The sequence below is a fragment of the Gopherus flavomarginatus genome, chromosome 12 (genome assembly GCF_025201925.1).
Source record: "Gopherus flavomarginatus isolate rGopFla2 chromosome 12, rGopFla2.mat.asm, whole genome shotgun sequence".
Lineage (NCBI taxonomy): Eukaryota > Metazoa > Chordata > Testudines > Testudinidae > Gopherus > Gopherus flavomarginatus.
In genome coordinates this window covers 25,825,992-25,838,198 of record NC_066628.1, presented here as the reverse complement: position 1 = coordinate 25,838,198, position 12,207 = coordinate 25,825,992, and the positions used below count along the sequence as shown (strand labels likewise).

The 12,207-nt window shown below is 41.5% G+C and overlaps 1 protein-coding gene across 1 annotated transcript in view; it reads left to right on the top strand.

The window, feature by feature from the left end:
• GSG1L2 (GSG1 like 2) overlaps positions 1-12,207 on the top strand; it is a 70,621-nt gene that overhangs the window by 30,502 nt on the left and 27,912 nt on the right. The window lies entirely within an intron of this gene.

Genomic DNA, 12,207 nt, shown 5'->3' with positions numbered 1-12,207 from the left:
AATGAAACAGTAACTGGAGGACTGGTACATAATGATTCATGAATTAAAAAAAACACAGTGGACCATTAGATCATCTAGTCTGACCCCTTGTATAACACAGGGCACAGGATTTAATCTAGTTACTCCTGTACTGAGCCTATTAATTTGTATTTGACTAAAACATGTTTTCCAAAAAAGCATCCAGTCATACGTTGAAGACATCAAGAGCTGGACAACCCACCAGTTCCCTTGATATTTTGTTCAGTGGTTAATCACTCTCATTATTAAATATTTTTGTGCTTTATTTCTAATTTGAATTTGCCTGCATTGGTTCTTGTTATGCCTTTCACTGATGGATTAAAGAGCCCCTAGCATCTATTATTTTCTTCTCTTGAACATACCTATACATCCTCATCAAATCACCTCTTGTTCTTCTCTTTGATAACCTAAACAGATTGAGTGCTGTCACTGGAAGGCATTTTTCCCAGTCCTTGAATTATTTTTGTGGATCTTTTTTGCATCCTCTCCAAATTTTCAACATTCTTTTAAAAGTGTGGACATTAGAACTGGACACAGTTTTCCAGTATCTGTTCCCCCAATGCATAAACAGAGGTAAAATCACCTCTCTACTTCTCTCTACTACCCTGTACATACATCCAAGGATCACATTAGTCCTTTTTGCCACAGCATCCCACTGTGTGCTTTTGTTGAGCTGTCCACAATGACCTTTTCACAGTCACTGCTTTCCAGGACTCTGGCATCTCCCATTGACTAGCTTACGCAAGGAGCCCCCTAGAATGCTGTAGGTTTGGCCTGTATTCTTTACTCTTATAAGAATGACCCCACATTTAGCGGTATTAAAACACATTTTGTTTGATTGGACCCAGTTTACTAATGAGGCCAGATTGCTCCTCATGGCTGCCCTATTATCATCATTATTTACCACTTCACCAATCTTTGTGTCACCAATATTTTATCAGAATTGATTTTTATATTGATCATTGATATAAATATTGAATATCATTGGGTCTCAAACTGATCCCTGTGGAACCTGCTAGAAACACCGCCATTCAGTGATGATTCGCCATTGACGACTGCTTTTCGAGATCGGTCAGCTAGCCAGTTCTTAATCCATATAATACATGCTTTATTGTTATTGTATAATGCTAACTATTTAACCAGAATGTTGCATAGTACTAAGTCATACAATAAGACTTCTGAAAAGTGCTTAACATCTACACAATTATCTTTATCAACAAATTTGCAGTCTCACTAAACAATGAAATCGAGTGGCATCAGTTATATCCTGTCCTTCATTTTCAGTTTTCCCATGATTTTGCTAAGGATTGAGATCAGGTTAACTGGCCTATACTCACCCAGGTCATCTCACTTTTCCTTGGCACAACATTAGTACTTTTCCAGTCTTCTGGAATTTCCCCATTTTCAAAGATAGATTAAAAATTAACATCAGAGGGCCAGGCATCTCTTCAGACAGGTCTGTTAGGACTTCTGGGTGCAAGTTATCTGGGCTTGCTGATTTAAAAATATTCATCCCTAGCTGATGATGTTCAACATCCTCCATGGTTATCACTTTACATGATCTCAGGACACTGTCCTGCTTCTTTCCAAATACAGAGCAGAAATATTTATTGAACATATGTGACTTTTTTCTGCTTCATTGTTAACAATTTTACAGTCTTGATCTAGTAATGGACCTTGTTTAGTACCTGTTACTAAATAATAATAATACCTTTAGTTCTTTCTTTCTGTATATTTGATTAATTTATATAGTTACTATTCTTTAGAACCTTTATCTTAAGCAAAGAGTATGTCTGAATTCTAACACATCTGTCCAGAACACAGGTCTTGACCAATAAGTAACCCTATTTAGCAATTTATTCATGATGCTGTATTTAATAACTCTAGGGCACCTTCATGGCTGTAAAACACCAGATATTCTGGTAAACCATCTCCTTATCATATATATAAAATGCTGACATAAGCATATATAGACTAGGGAAACTAATAAGAGATTATTGTTATAGCAGATGTTTTCTGTTGAGTAAATCAACATGGAAGAACGATTGTGAGGTAAGAGAGACTCGCTGAGAGATTAAATTGAAGAATTCTTAGTGCTCTCAGCTGTAAATAATCATGCCTTCACACATGAGTCAGGTAAACTGAGACTGTGTAGGAGGTGTAGGCAATCTATGGCACGCATGCCAAAGGCAGCACGTGAACTGATCTTCAGTGGCACTCACACTGCCTGGGTCCTGGCCACCAGTCTGGGGGGCTCTGCATTTTAATTTAATTTTAAATGAAGCTTCTTAAACATTTTAAAAACCTTATTTACTTTACATACAACAATAGTTTAGTTATATATTATAGACATAGAAAAAGACCTTCTAAAAATGTTAAAATGTATTATTGGCATGCAAAACCTTAAATTAGAGTGAATAAATGAAGACTCAGCACACCACTTCTGAAAGGTTGCCGACCTCTGCTGTATAGAAATGACATCACAACATATATTTCTAGAATATTCTTGAAACTCTATACAAATAAAAGCTGTGTTATCCGGCACTTTACCAACTGGAAAGCTCTATAAACCAGCATTTCTGATCCTCATTGAAAGTCTGGTTTATAGTCTGGTTGGTGCAGGACCGGCAGGCTCCCTACCTGGCTCCATGTGGCTCCCTGGAAGCTTGTTCCTACTGCTCCTAGGTGGAGGAACAGCCATGAGGGGTGCATAGCTAGGTGGCTCTGCCCCCACCCCACCCTGAGACCTGGCTCTGCAGCTCCCATTGGCCAGGAACCATGGCCAATGGGAGCTGCAAGGGGTGGCACCTGCAGGTTCCCAGCCTATGGGAGCTGTGGAGCCAGAGCTCTTGGCAGGGGCAGCATGCGGAGCTGCCTAGCTAGGCCTCCACCTAAGAACAGCAGGGACATGTTGCCACTTGTGGGGAGCTGCCCAAGGTGAGCGCCATCTGGATCCAGCACCCCAACCCTTTGCCCTGAGCCCCCTCCTGCACCCAAGCTCTCTCTCAAAGCCCACACCCTTCACCCCCTTTTGTGCCCCAACCCCCAGCACTTAGCCCCCTCTCACAACCAAACTTCCTCTCTCTTAGTTAACTGGCATTTTTTACTTACTAACACCCCGTATCCTGCTAACATGCTGAATAACAAAACTTTTACTGTATAATGATAGTGATATGAAAACTTAAACTGTGGGAATGAAAACTGCACATCACTTCCAGATGCAGGAAAGACATGTATCCAGCTCTTAGTCTAACAACAAAGGGTTGTAATGTAGCTATTTATTTCTGAATAGTGCTGTACTCTAATCTCTGATTAATAATCTTAGATTAAATAATTTCACCTGAGCCTGTTATTTCGACAATCTCGAGTCATTAACTCAGACACTCAACAACCTTTACAATTATTAGTGTTTCTTTAGATCATTGTCTTTGGTCATGCCAGCCATGGAATTTTCCCTGATTAAATTTATCCAGCCCAATCAATTTTCTACATTTCTTATATTCTAATTAATATTGACTACTATTTGCTGCTCCTGTTTTCCCCTTATATAAATTTGATTTCTTCATTTGCCCCATTAACCAAGATAGGCTTTTAACCAGAATTGTCCTCTTTATTGTGAAAAGACAGCTCAGATATACAGAGTGATCTGGATCACTTGATTAGCTGGGCTTATTTGAATATGTTTTAAAACAGAAAAATGTAACATCATACATCTAGGAACAAAGGGTGTAGGTCACATTTTCAGGTTCAGAGCCTGTATCCTGGAAAGCAGCAACTGAAAATTATGGGCCCATGGTGGAAACCAACTGAACTTGAACTCCCACTGCGATACTCTGAATAAGACAGCTAAACTGATTCTTATATTTGTAAGTAGGGGAATGTCAAGTAGTAGTAGGGGAGGTATTACCTGAGTACGTGGCTTAGTGAGACCATTATCGGATATGGCGTCCGGTTCAGGTGTCCTTGAGTTATGAAGTTGTTGAAATGTTAAGAGTTCAGAAAAGAGCTACAAGAATGATATGCAGACTGGAAAACCCACCTGGGACTGAGAATCTACAGAAGCTCAATCTACTAAGAGAAGGTTAAGATGTGATTTGTTCATAGTTTATAAGCATCTACATGAAGAGAAGATTTCAGATAATAGAGGGCTCTTTAATCTATCAGACAAAAGTGTGATGAGATGCAGTGGAAGCTGAAGCTACATAATTCAGACTAGAAATAAGATGCATGTTTTTAACAGTGAAGGTAATGAACCATTAAAGCAACTCACCTAAGAATGTGGTGGATTTTCCATTATTTTGAGTCTTTAAATTAAGACTGGATATGTTTCTAAAATATGGGCTGTAGTTCAAGACCATAATTTCTGGTTGATGCGGGAATCCCTATATGAAATTCTCTGGCCTGTGCTATGCATGAGGATCAGATCTCATGAACATAGGGTGTTCCTTGAAACCTTAAAAATGTATGAATCTATGAAAAATTTAATCTGTTAGTTGGTGCTAACCTTCTTCTGAGAGATCCTGATTTGTGTTTTCCAAGAGTGCCCATGTAGGCTTGCAGAATGTGTAAATTTCTTTGAAGATCTTCTTCTATGGGTGATAGTACGTCTGTGTCCTTCAGTAGGATACCCAGGGTAAGAGATTGTTTCAACAGGGTTTATAGTTCATTGACAGGTCCCTGTGTACTCTGCAGAACAATGTCACCAGATTCTGTGGTGGTAACCCCCAAATGCCACAATTTTTCTAATTTATTCTATCACAATAAAATACTCTATTTATTGCTATCACTATTCCCACCTGCACCCCCCACAGCAACAGCTCTGAAAAGGCTCATTGGCAGAACATTTGTCCCTGCATATTTTTGACAAAGATTGTTTACAATTATGTCTTTTTCACTCTATTCTCCAGACATTCAGGCTGCCCAGGCCATGGCTGTTGTGCGGTTGTCTAGGTGACCCTACTCAGAACCTTCTTGTTCCAGGGTGTGCTAGGAAGGGGAGCTTGTAGCCAAGTTTAGCAGTAAATTTCCCTGCTACCTAGGCCTTTCCTTCTGCACTACTCTCTAGAAAGCCAGGCTACGGAGTCCTGACGGAGATGAATGTAGCAGATCGGAACTCTGGCAAGGGGCGAATGTTGTGGAAAATATTGGGCTTCAGAATACATGATGTGTATTTTTTTAAGAGATTTGGACTGAAGTTATATATCTCTGTGTGACTCTCCTTTCTGGCTTGAAGGCCTCTCTTTGCACGGTCCCTATATGTTATCTTGCGTTTGTTATATGGAATGTGGATTTGATGAGGTTCTATGTTTTAACACCAGTTTTATTGTGCCTTGATTCTGCACAAAGTCAAAGGGTAATGTTTTCAGAAGTACCTAAATGACTTAGGATCAGATTTTAAAGGCACCTAGAGATACAGACAGGCACCTAGTCAGATGATATTGAGTAAATTGCGGCAGTTCAACAATGGCCAGTTGCTTCCCCACCAGGGAGTGAGTTGTCAGGAAAAATGCCTCTCAGGATAGCTTCAGAGGACTGCTTCAAAGTACACTATATTATGTAGTCTTTTTTTATAACTAACTTTTACAAAACATACAGATCATAGTGACCCCTACTGGGTCATCGCTTCTCCTAATGTCAAACTACTTATCAACAAACATTCCTAACAATCTTAGTCATAATAAGCTTCTGTGTCAAAAGTGCCCCAAACCCAAGGTTCCCATCCACTTATTTTCTTTCGGTCTTAAATTGTTGATTCTTTTTCTCCCTTCCTAATTAGCAGAGACTGCAAGTCTAGAAATGTATTTGAACACGCCTCCAGAAGCTCTGCTTGTTCAAATTAACCCTTAACTAGGTGATGGTCTATTTTATTAATTCATGGTGGCTGAATGCTGGTTCCAATTAGCTTAATCAAAATCTGGGGCACACTCATACCCCCCAATTCCAGGGCAATAAGCTAATAGAAAAAGCCAAGAAAAGGAGTTTGGTTTAAGCCCCACCTGTCAAAGGGATTTAACCACCTATCTCTGGGATAGTGGAAGGTTTCTGTCTCTGATTAGGGTTTGGAGCTGTGAACCATTTCCTGGTGTTATGTACACCTAAAATATTTCTCTTGCAAAAAACAGTAGGAGAAAGAGGGAGCAGTAACCTCTGGGCTACCAAGTATTCTTGCATGGGGCTTTCTTAGTCTTTCTTGTTGAAGCTGTTCCACTATATATTGAATATCCATTGGCCCAGAGAAAGTGTAAGAATTACTCTATAGATAGGCTTGGGAGAATTCAGTTTTTATTTATTGATGGTAATTTTAATGGATAATATCAATGTTATTTTAAAGTGTTTTTTCAATTTTTTATCAATATACATTTTCACAGTTGCACAAAATTGTAGGGGGTCAGATAATCGGGGGTAGGCTTAGACTATTTAATGACAGTAGATGCTGAGATTCAAAAAATTAAAACTTTGTAACTCTTAAAACACATGTGACAAAATATCACACACAACATGTGACAAAATATACAAAGTAAATGGCCTTAACTGAAATTCTAATTTCTCAAGCAGCATTTTTCTTGCTTTGCTTACCTATACATTTTGATTATTATAGATAGAAATATTTGTGTGCTGGTTCAGGTGTGTATGATGAAATCAACATTTATCCATAAAAGTCTAATCCTTCCAAGCCTATCTCTAGTCCAGTGGTTAGGGAACTCGCCAGAGAGTTATAAAATCCATTCTAAAATCCCTTCTCCCAGGGCTGATTGATTCCAATCAAAGTGACTTAAATCAGCAAGCAAAATTCCTTGATTTAAATAATGTCTGTCTTGTTTTGCATTTGTATTTTTTAGTTTATATAATTTTAAAGAGAGTTTGATCCTATTTGTTGGTAACAAAACAAGTTGCTTTGCAACTAAATATAGCCTTCGCACTACATTTGGAACTTTTTTTTGCTACCCAGAAGGAAAGACACATTAATTAAGTAATTATATAGCTTATTTTTTAATATTATTATTTTAGAATATGGTAAATGATGCATTTCTTATTTGCTAAATGATTTTTTTACTCGTGATTTGTGTCAAGTTCTAACTGGATGGAAATTGGAATTCAATTTAGAAATGCACAAAAAAAGCTTTTTTGCTGCTGCTGCTTAGTTAAATAAAATTACCTTAAATGTGCTGGATGTGGGGGAGGGACGCAGTAATTTTGTCAAAGCATGCTTTGCCTTTAAAACCAGGGGATGTATTAAACACAGAAAGTATTATCTGCAATTAGTGAATTTAACTGATAGTTTCTGGTCATCATGTGCTTCAAAGAGTTTACAATTAATAGATCTCATCCTGTCACACCTCATTTTTATTCATAGATTTGGAAGAGGAAAACAAACTTGTCTGCTTTTTCAACTACCAACTGGTTTCTTAACTTTGAATAAACTAGTCATTGAAATTAGCAGGTTGAATAGACTGCAGAAGAGACTAGTACCGTCAAAAGCTATTTCCTCACTTCTAAAAAATCTAGTTCCAGAGACTCTCAGTGGCTTCCACCAGTTCAGTGGTTTGACTTTAAAACTTTGTCAGCAAACATGTCAAACTGCTTAATACTTTTTAAGATTTGAATTATTTTAATAGGTGATAGTAAGTTTAGGCCTTCATGTGTGTTATCAAAATTTCAAATATAATTTTAAATAGATTTATTTTTAAAAGAAAATTTTGTAAATAAAAATAAATATCAGATTTAAATAAACACTGACTTTACATAATTTTTTTTTAAAGAAACCAGTTGTTTTTTATTCACCCTGCCTTTTACACATCAGGCAGAGAGTGGAATTGAGCCTGGGTGTCCCATATACCAAGTGAGTGCTGTAGCCCAGGAGTTCTCACAACACATTTTTTGGTGGCCTCAGAGTGTGGCCACCAACTCTCACTGCTGGCCTCATTGACCATTTTCCTCTAAAATGCTTAATTAGCTTTAGGAAAAACAATTACATATAGACAGATTCACATCCAAATCATTGTAATGTATATTTGTAGGGTTTTTTGGCAGACTCAATAACAAAAATAATGCTGCCTCCCTCAGTCCCCCCACCCAGGGCTTAGATTGGGGCTTGCTGTGAAAAGTGCTATTTGTAGATTTGTTAATACCACAGCACACTTAGTAGCTATCTGGGAGGCAATGAAAAGTGATATTAACAAATGTACAGGTATCACTTTTCACAGATAGCTAGTAAGTCTGCTGTAAAAAGTGATACTTGCATGTTTGTTAATATCACTTTTCTCAGCAAATCCCAGGACCAGCTCCAGGCCCCAGCCCAACAAGCAGGGGCTTGGGGTGGCCAACGGAGAGGGGTGGAAATCCCTGTCTCCCTCTTGGAGCGAAGGATCAGATGTCGAATTGCCGCCAAAGACTGAAGCGACAGCAGTAGAGCTGACTGCCATCACAGCTTTATTTTTTTTTTCTTTTTGCTGCTTGGGGCAGCAAAAACCCTGGAGCCAGCCCTGCCAGGGCCGATTAAGCCCTGGATTCGGGTGGGGGAGGCAGCAGGAGCCAGAGACGATGGTGGGATGGATGCGGGCCCTGAGGAGGCAGCTGGGGCCCAGGGCAATGAGGGGGATGGATACAATGCTGGGGATGATGGGGATGGATGATAAGCCCCACTATTGCATAGCCAGAGCCAGGGCCTGATGTCTGCTGCCATGCGGTCAGAGCTGGAGCTCAGTGACCACAGCCAGAACCCAGAGCTGGGGACAGGAACTTTGTCGCTGGAGCCAGCACTGGAGCCTGCTGCCACGCAGTTGGAGCTGTGGGTCGACGCCTAGGGCTAGTGCCTGCTGCCACAGTGCTGGGTGCTGGAGCACATGAGTCAAGAGTCAGCACCCACCGCTGTGAGGTTGGAGCCAGCACTCACTGCTGCATGGCCAGGGCCAGGGGTCAGCACCTGGGGCCAGCTCCTGCCACCATGTGCTGGACCCCAGGAACAAAGCTGTGGGTTGTTGCCTGCTGCTGTGCAGCTGGGGCAGGGGATCAGTGCCAGGGGCTTGGTTCTCACAGCCGGAGCCTGGGGCCAGTGCTCGCCACCACATGGCCAGAACTGGGGGCCAGAGCCGGGGATCAACACCTGCTGCCCTGTAGCCAGAGCAAGGTGTTGGTGCCCAAAGCCCCTGCCTGGAGCCTGCCGTCGTGCGGCTGGGGACAGCACCTGTGGCCACTGCCTGCCACTGCACAGCTGGAATCTGGGACTGGAGCCAGGAGTCAGCACCTGCTGCTGCACAGCTGGAACCAGGGGCCGGAGGCTGAAGCCCCGCAGCTGGAGGCCAGGACTGCGTGGCCAGAGTTGTGGGGGGGGGTCAACACTTGCTGCCCCTTGATTGGAACCCACGACCACATGGCCAGGTTCCTGAAGACCTGCTGCTGGAGCCTGCCACCTAACCCCTCTCCTCCCAACATGGGTCAAGAACTCACTTTGCTCCTGCAGCACTGTGCCCCATCTCTCTTCAGAGGTGGTGCAGGGCAGCACATCCAGGAGCAACATGGAGGGAGGGGGAGAGGCTGATGCTTTGCCCCGCACATCACCGCTGTCATGGTATAATCCCCACTCTGAACTTTAGTGTCCAAAAGATGGGGTACCAGCATGAATTCCTCTAAGCTCAATTACCAGCTTAGTACTTGTAGCGCTGCCACCAACCAGGAATTCCAGTGCCTGGTACACTCTGGTCCCCCCAAAACCTTGCCCGGGGACCCCCAAGACCCAGACCCTCTGGATCTTAACGCAAGGAAGTAAACCCTTTCCCTCACTGTTGCCTCTCCCAGACTTCTCCTCCCTGGGTTACCCTGGAAGATCACTGTGATTCAAACTCCTTGAATCTTAAAACAGAGAGGAAAATTCACCTTCCCCCCTCCTTCTCTCTCCCCCTCCCAGACTCTCCCTGAGAGAGAAAGTAATCCTAACACAGAGAGAAAATTAACCTTTCTCTCCCCCTTCCCTCCTTTCTCCCCACCAATTCCCTGGTGGATCCAGACCCAGTCCCCTGGGGTCTCACCAGAATAAAAAAAAAATCAGATTCTTAAACAAGAAAAGCTTTTAATTAAAGAGGGAAAAACAGTAAAAATTATCTTTGTAAATTTAAGATGGAATATGTTACAGGGTCTTTCAACTATAGACACTGGGAATACCCTTCCAGCCTAAGTATACAAGTACAAATAAAAATCCTTTCAGCAAAATACACATTTGAACTCCTTCCAGCCAAATACACATTTGCAAATAAAGAAAACAAACATAAGCCTAACTCGCTTTATCTGCCTAGTACTCACTATTCTGAACTTATAAGAGCCTGTATCGGAGAGATTGGAGAGAAACCTGGTTGCACGTCTAGTCCCTCTGAGCCCCCAGAGTGAACAACAACCAAAATCTAACAACACACACAAAACCTTCCCTCCCTCAAGATTTGAAAGTATCCTGTCCCCTGATTGGTCCTTTGGTCAGGTGACAGCCAGGCTCACTGATTTTGTTAACCCTTTACAGGCAAAAGAGATATGAAGTACTTCTGTTCTATTAACTCCTATTATCCATTTATGACAACCGCCCAGGAGGCTGTTGTGGCCACATGAAAAGCCCCTGGTGGCCATGTGTGGCCACATCTGAGAAACATTGCTCTAGGCCGGGGTAGGCAACCTATGGCACATGCGTCAAAGGCGGCACGTGAGCTGATTTTCTGTGATACTCACACTACCTGGGTCCTGGCCACCAGTCCAGGGGACTCTGCATTTTAATATAATTTTAAATGAAGCTTCTTAAACATTTAAAAAACCTTATTTACTTTACATACAACAATAGTTTAGTTACCGTATATATTCATTCATAAGCTGAATATTTTTTGTAAAAAAGTGACGCATCAAAGAGCCAGGGTCGGCTAACAAACGGCTCTACACCAAAATTTGATGATTTTAAACTCTATGGAATCATTGAATTGAATATCTAATACATTGTCCTTTTGTTTTCTTGGAGTGTCTGCGGGCACAATGCCCCTCAGCTCCCAGTGTCTGGGAGCGACAAAACGTGGCCATTAGGAGCTGAGGGGCTCCGTGCCTGTGAATGCTCCAGGTAAACAAATGTCCTAACCTGCCAGTGGCTTACACTGACTGTCCAGAAGCCAAAGTTTTCTAACCCCTGAAATATAGGGTTGACTTATGAAAGTGTCATACAGTTTTTGTTATTTTTACTTATCCATTTTGGGGGGTTGGCATATAAACGAATGGGCTAATGAACGAGTATATATAATATATATTATAGACATAGAAAGACACCTTCTAAAACTGTTAAAATGCATTACTGGCACACGGAACATTAAATTAGAGTGAATAAATGAAGACTCAGCACACCACTTGTGAAAGGCTGCCGACCCTTGCTCTAGCCACTGGGCTAAAAATTATAAGAAATGTCTCTTATTCTTCCTTTCTCCGGGGCTCCCAGATAGCAGCACAATAAGAAGTAGGGCGATCCTGAATGCAGCTGTATGAGGATGTCTGCTGTCAAGAAAACAACTTTAAAGAGTTACAAATCTCGAGTTTTGCTGTGGTCTCCATTCCATACATGGTCCCCTTGCAGATCCTTTATTTAACCCTCAGGTCTTGTCTTCACATACAGTGCTTCTGTACCGCTTTAGTGAAGATGCTGCTATGCAGACTGGAGAGCTTCTCCTGTCTGCATAGTTAATCCATCTCCCTGAGAAGCAGTAGCTAGAAACTGTCCCGTCAACCTAGCACTAGCTACATGGAAAGTTAGATCAGTTGCTCAGGGCTGCAGATTTTTCACAACATAGTTCTATAGGTCTGTATTGTAGACCTGGCCTCAGCCTCCCTGGCCCTCCTGTCACACTCCTTGCTTATTGTCACCCCTAGTTGTGTTGTGTTGTCTAATTTGGCTTGTGGCAGTTTGGGGCAGGGATCTCTTACAGTACACTCATGTTTATCTGAGTGGCCTGGGGACATCCAAAACGTTCAGATAACCGAGAAGTTGGATAAACAGATGTGCTATTTTGAGCTTCAGTTTCACTGATATACAAATACGGGGGACAAAAGCAGTAATGCTGAAATTTGCTTAATACTTTGCACTTTATTAAAAAGTTAAAAAAAAAACACTTTGAGTTTATTAAAACACCAAAATTGCATTAAAGTGGACATAATTTAATTCTGAATGACTTAGCT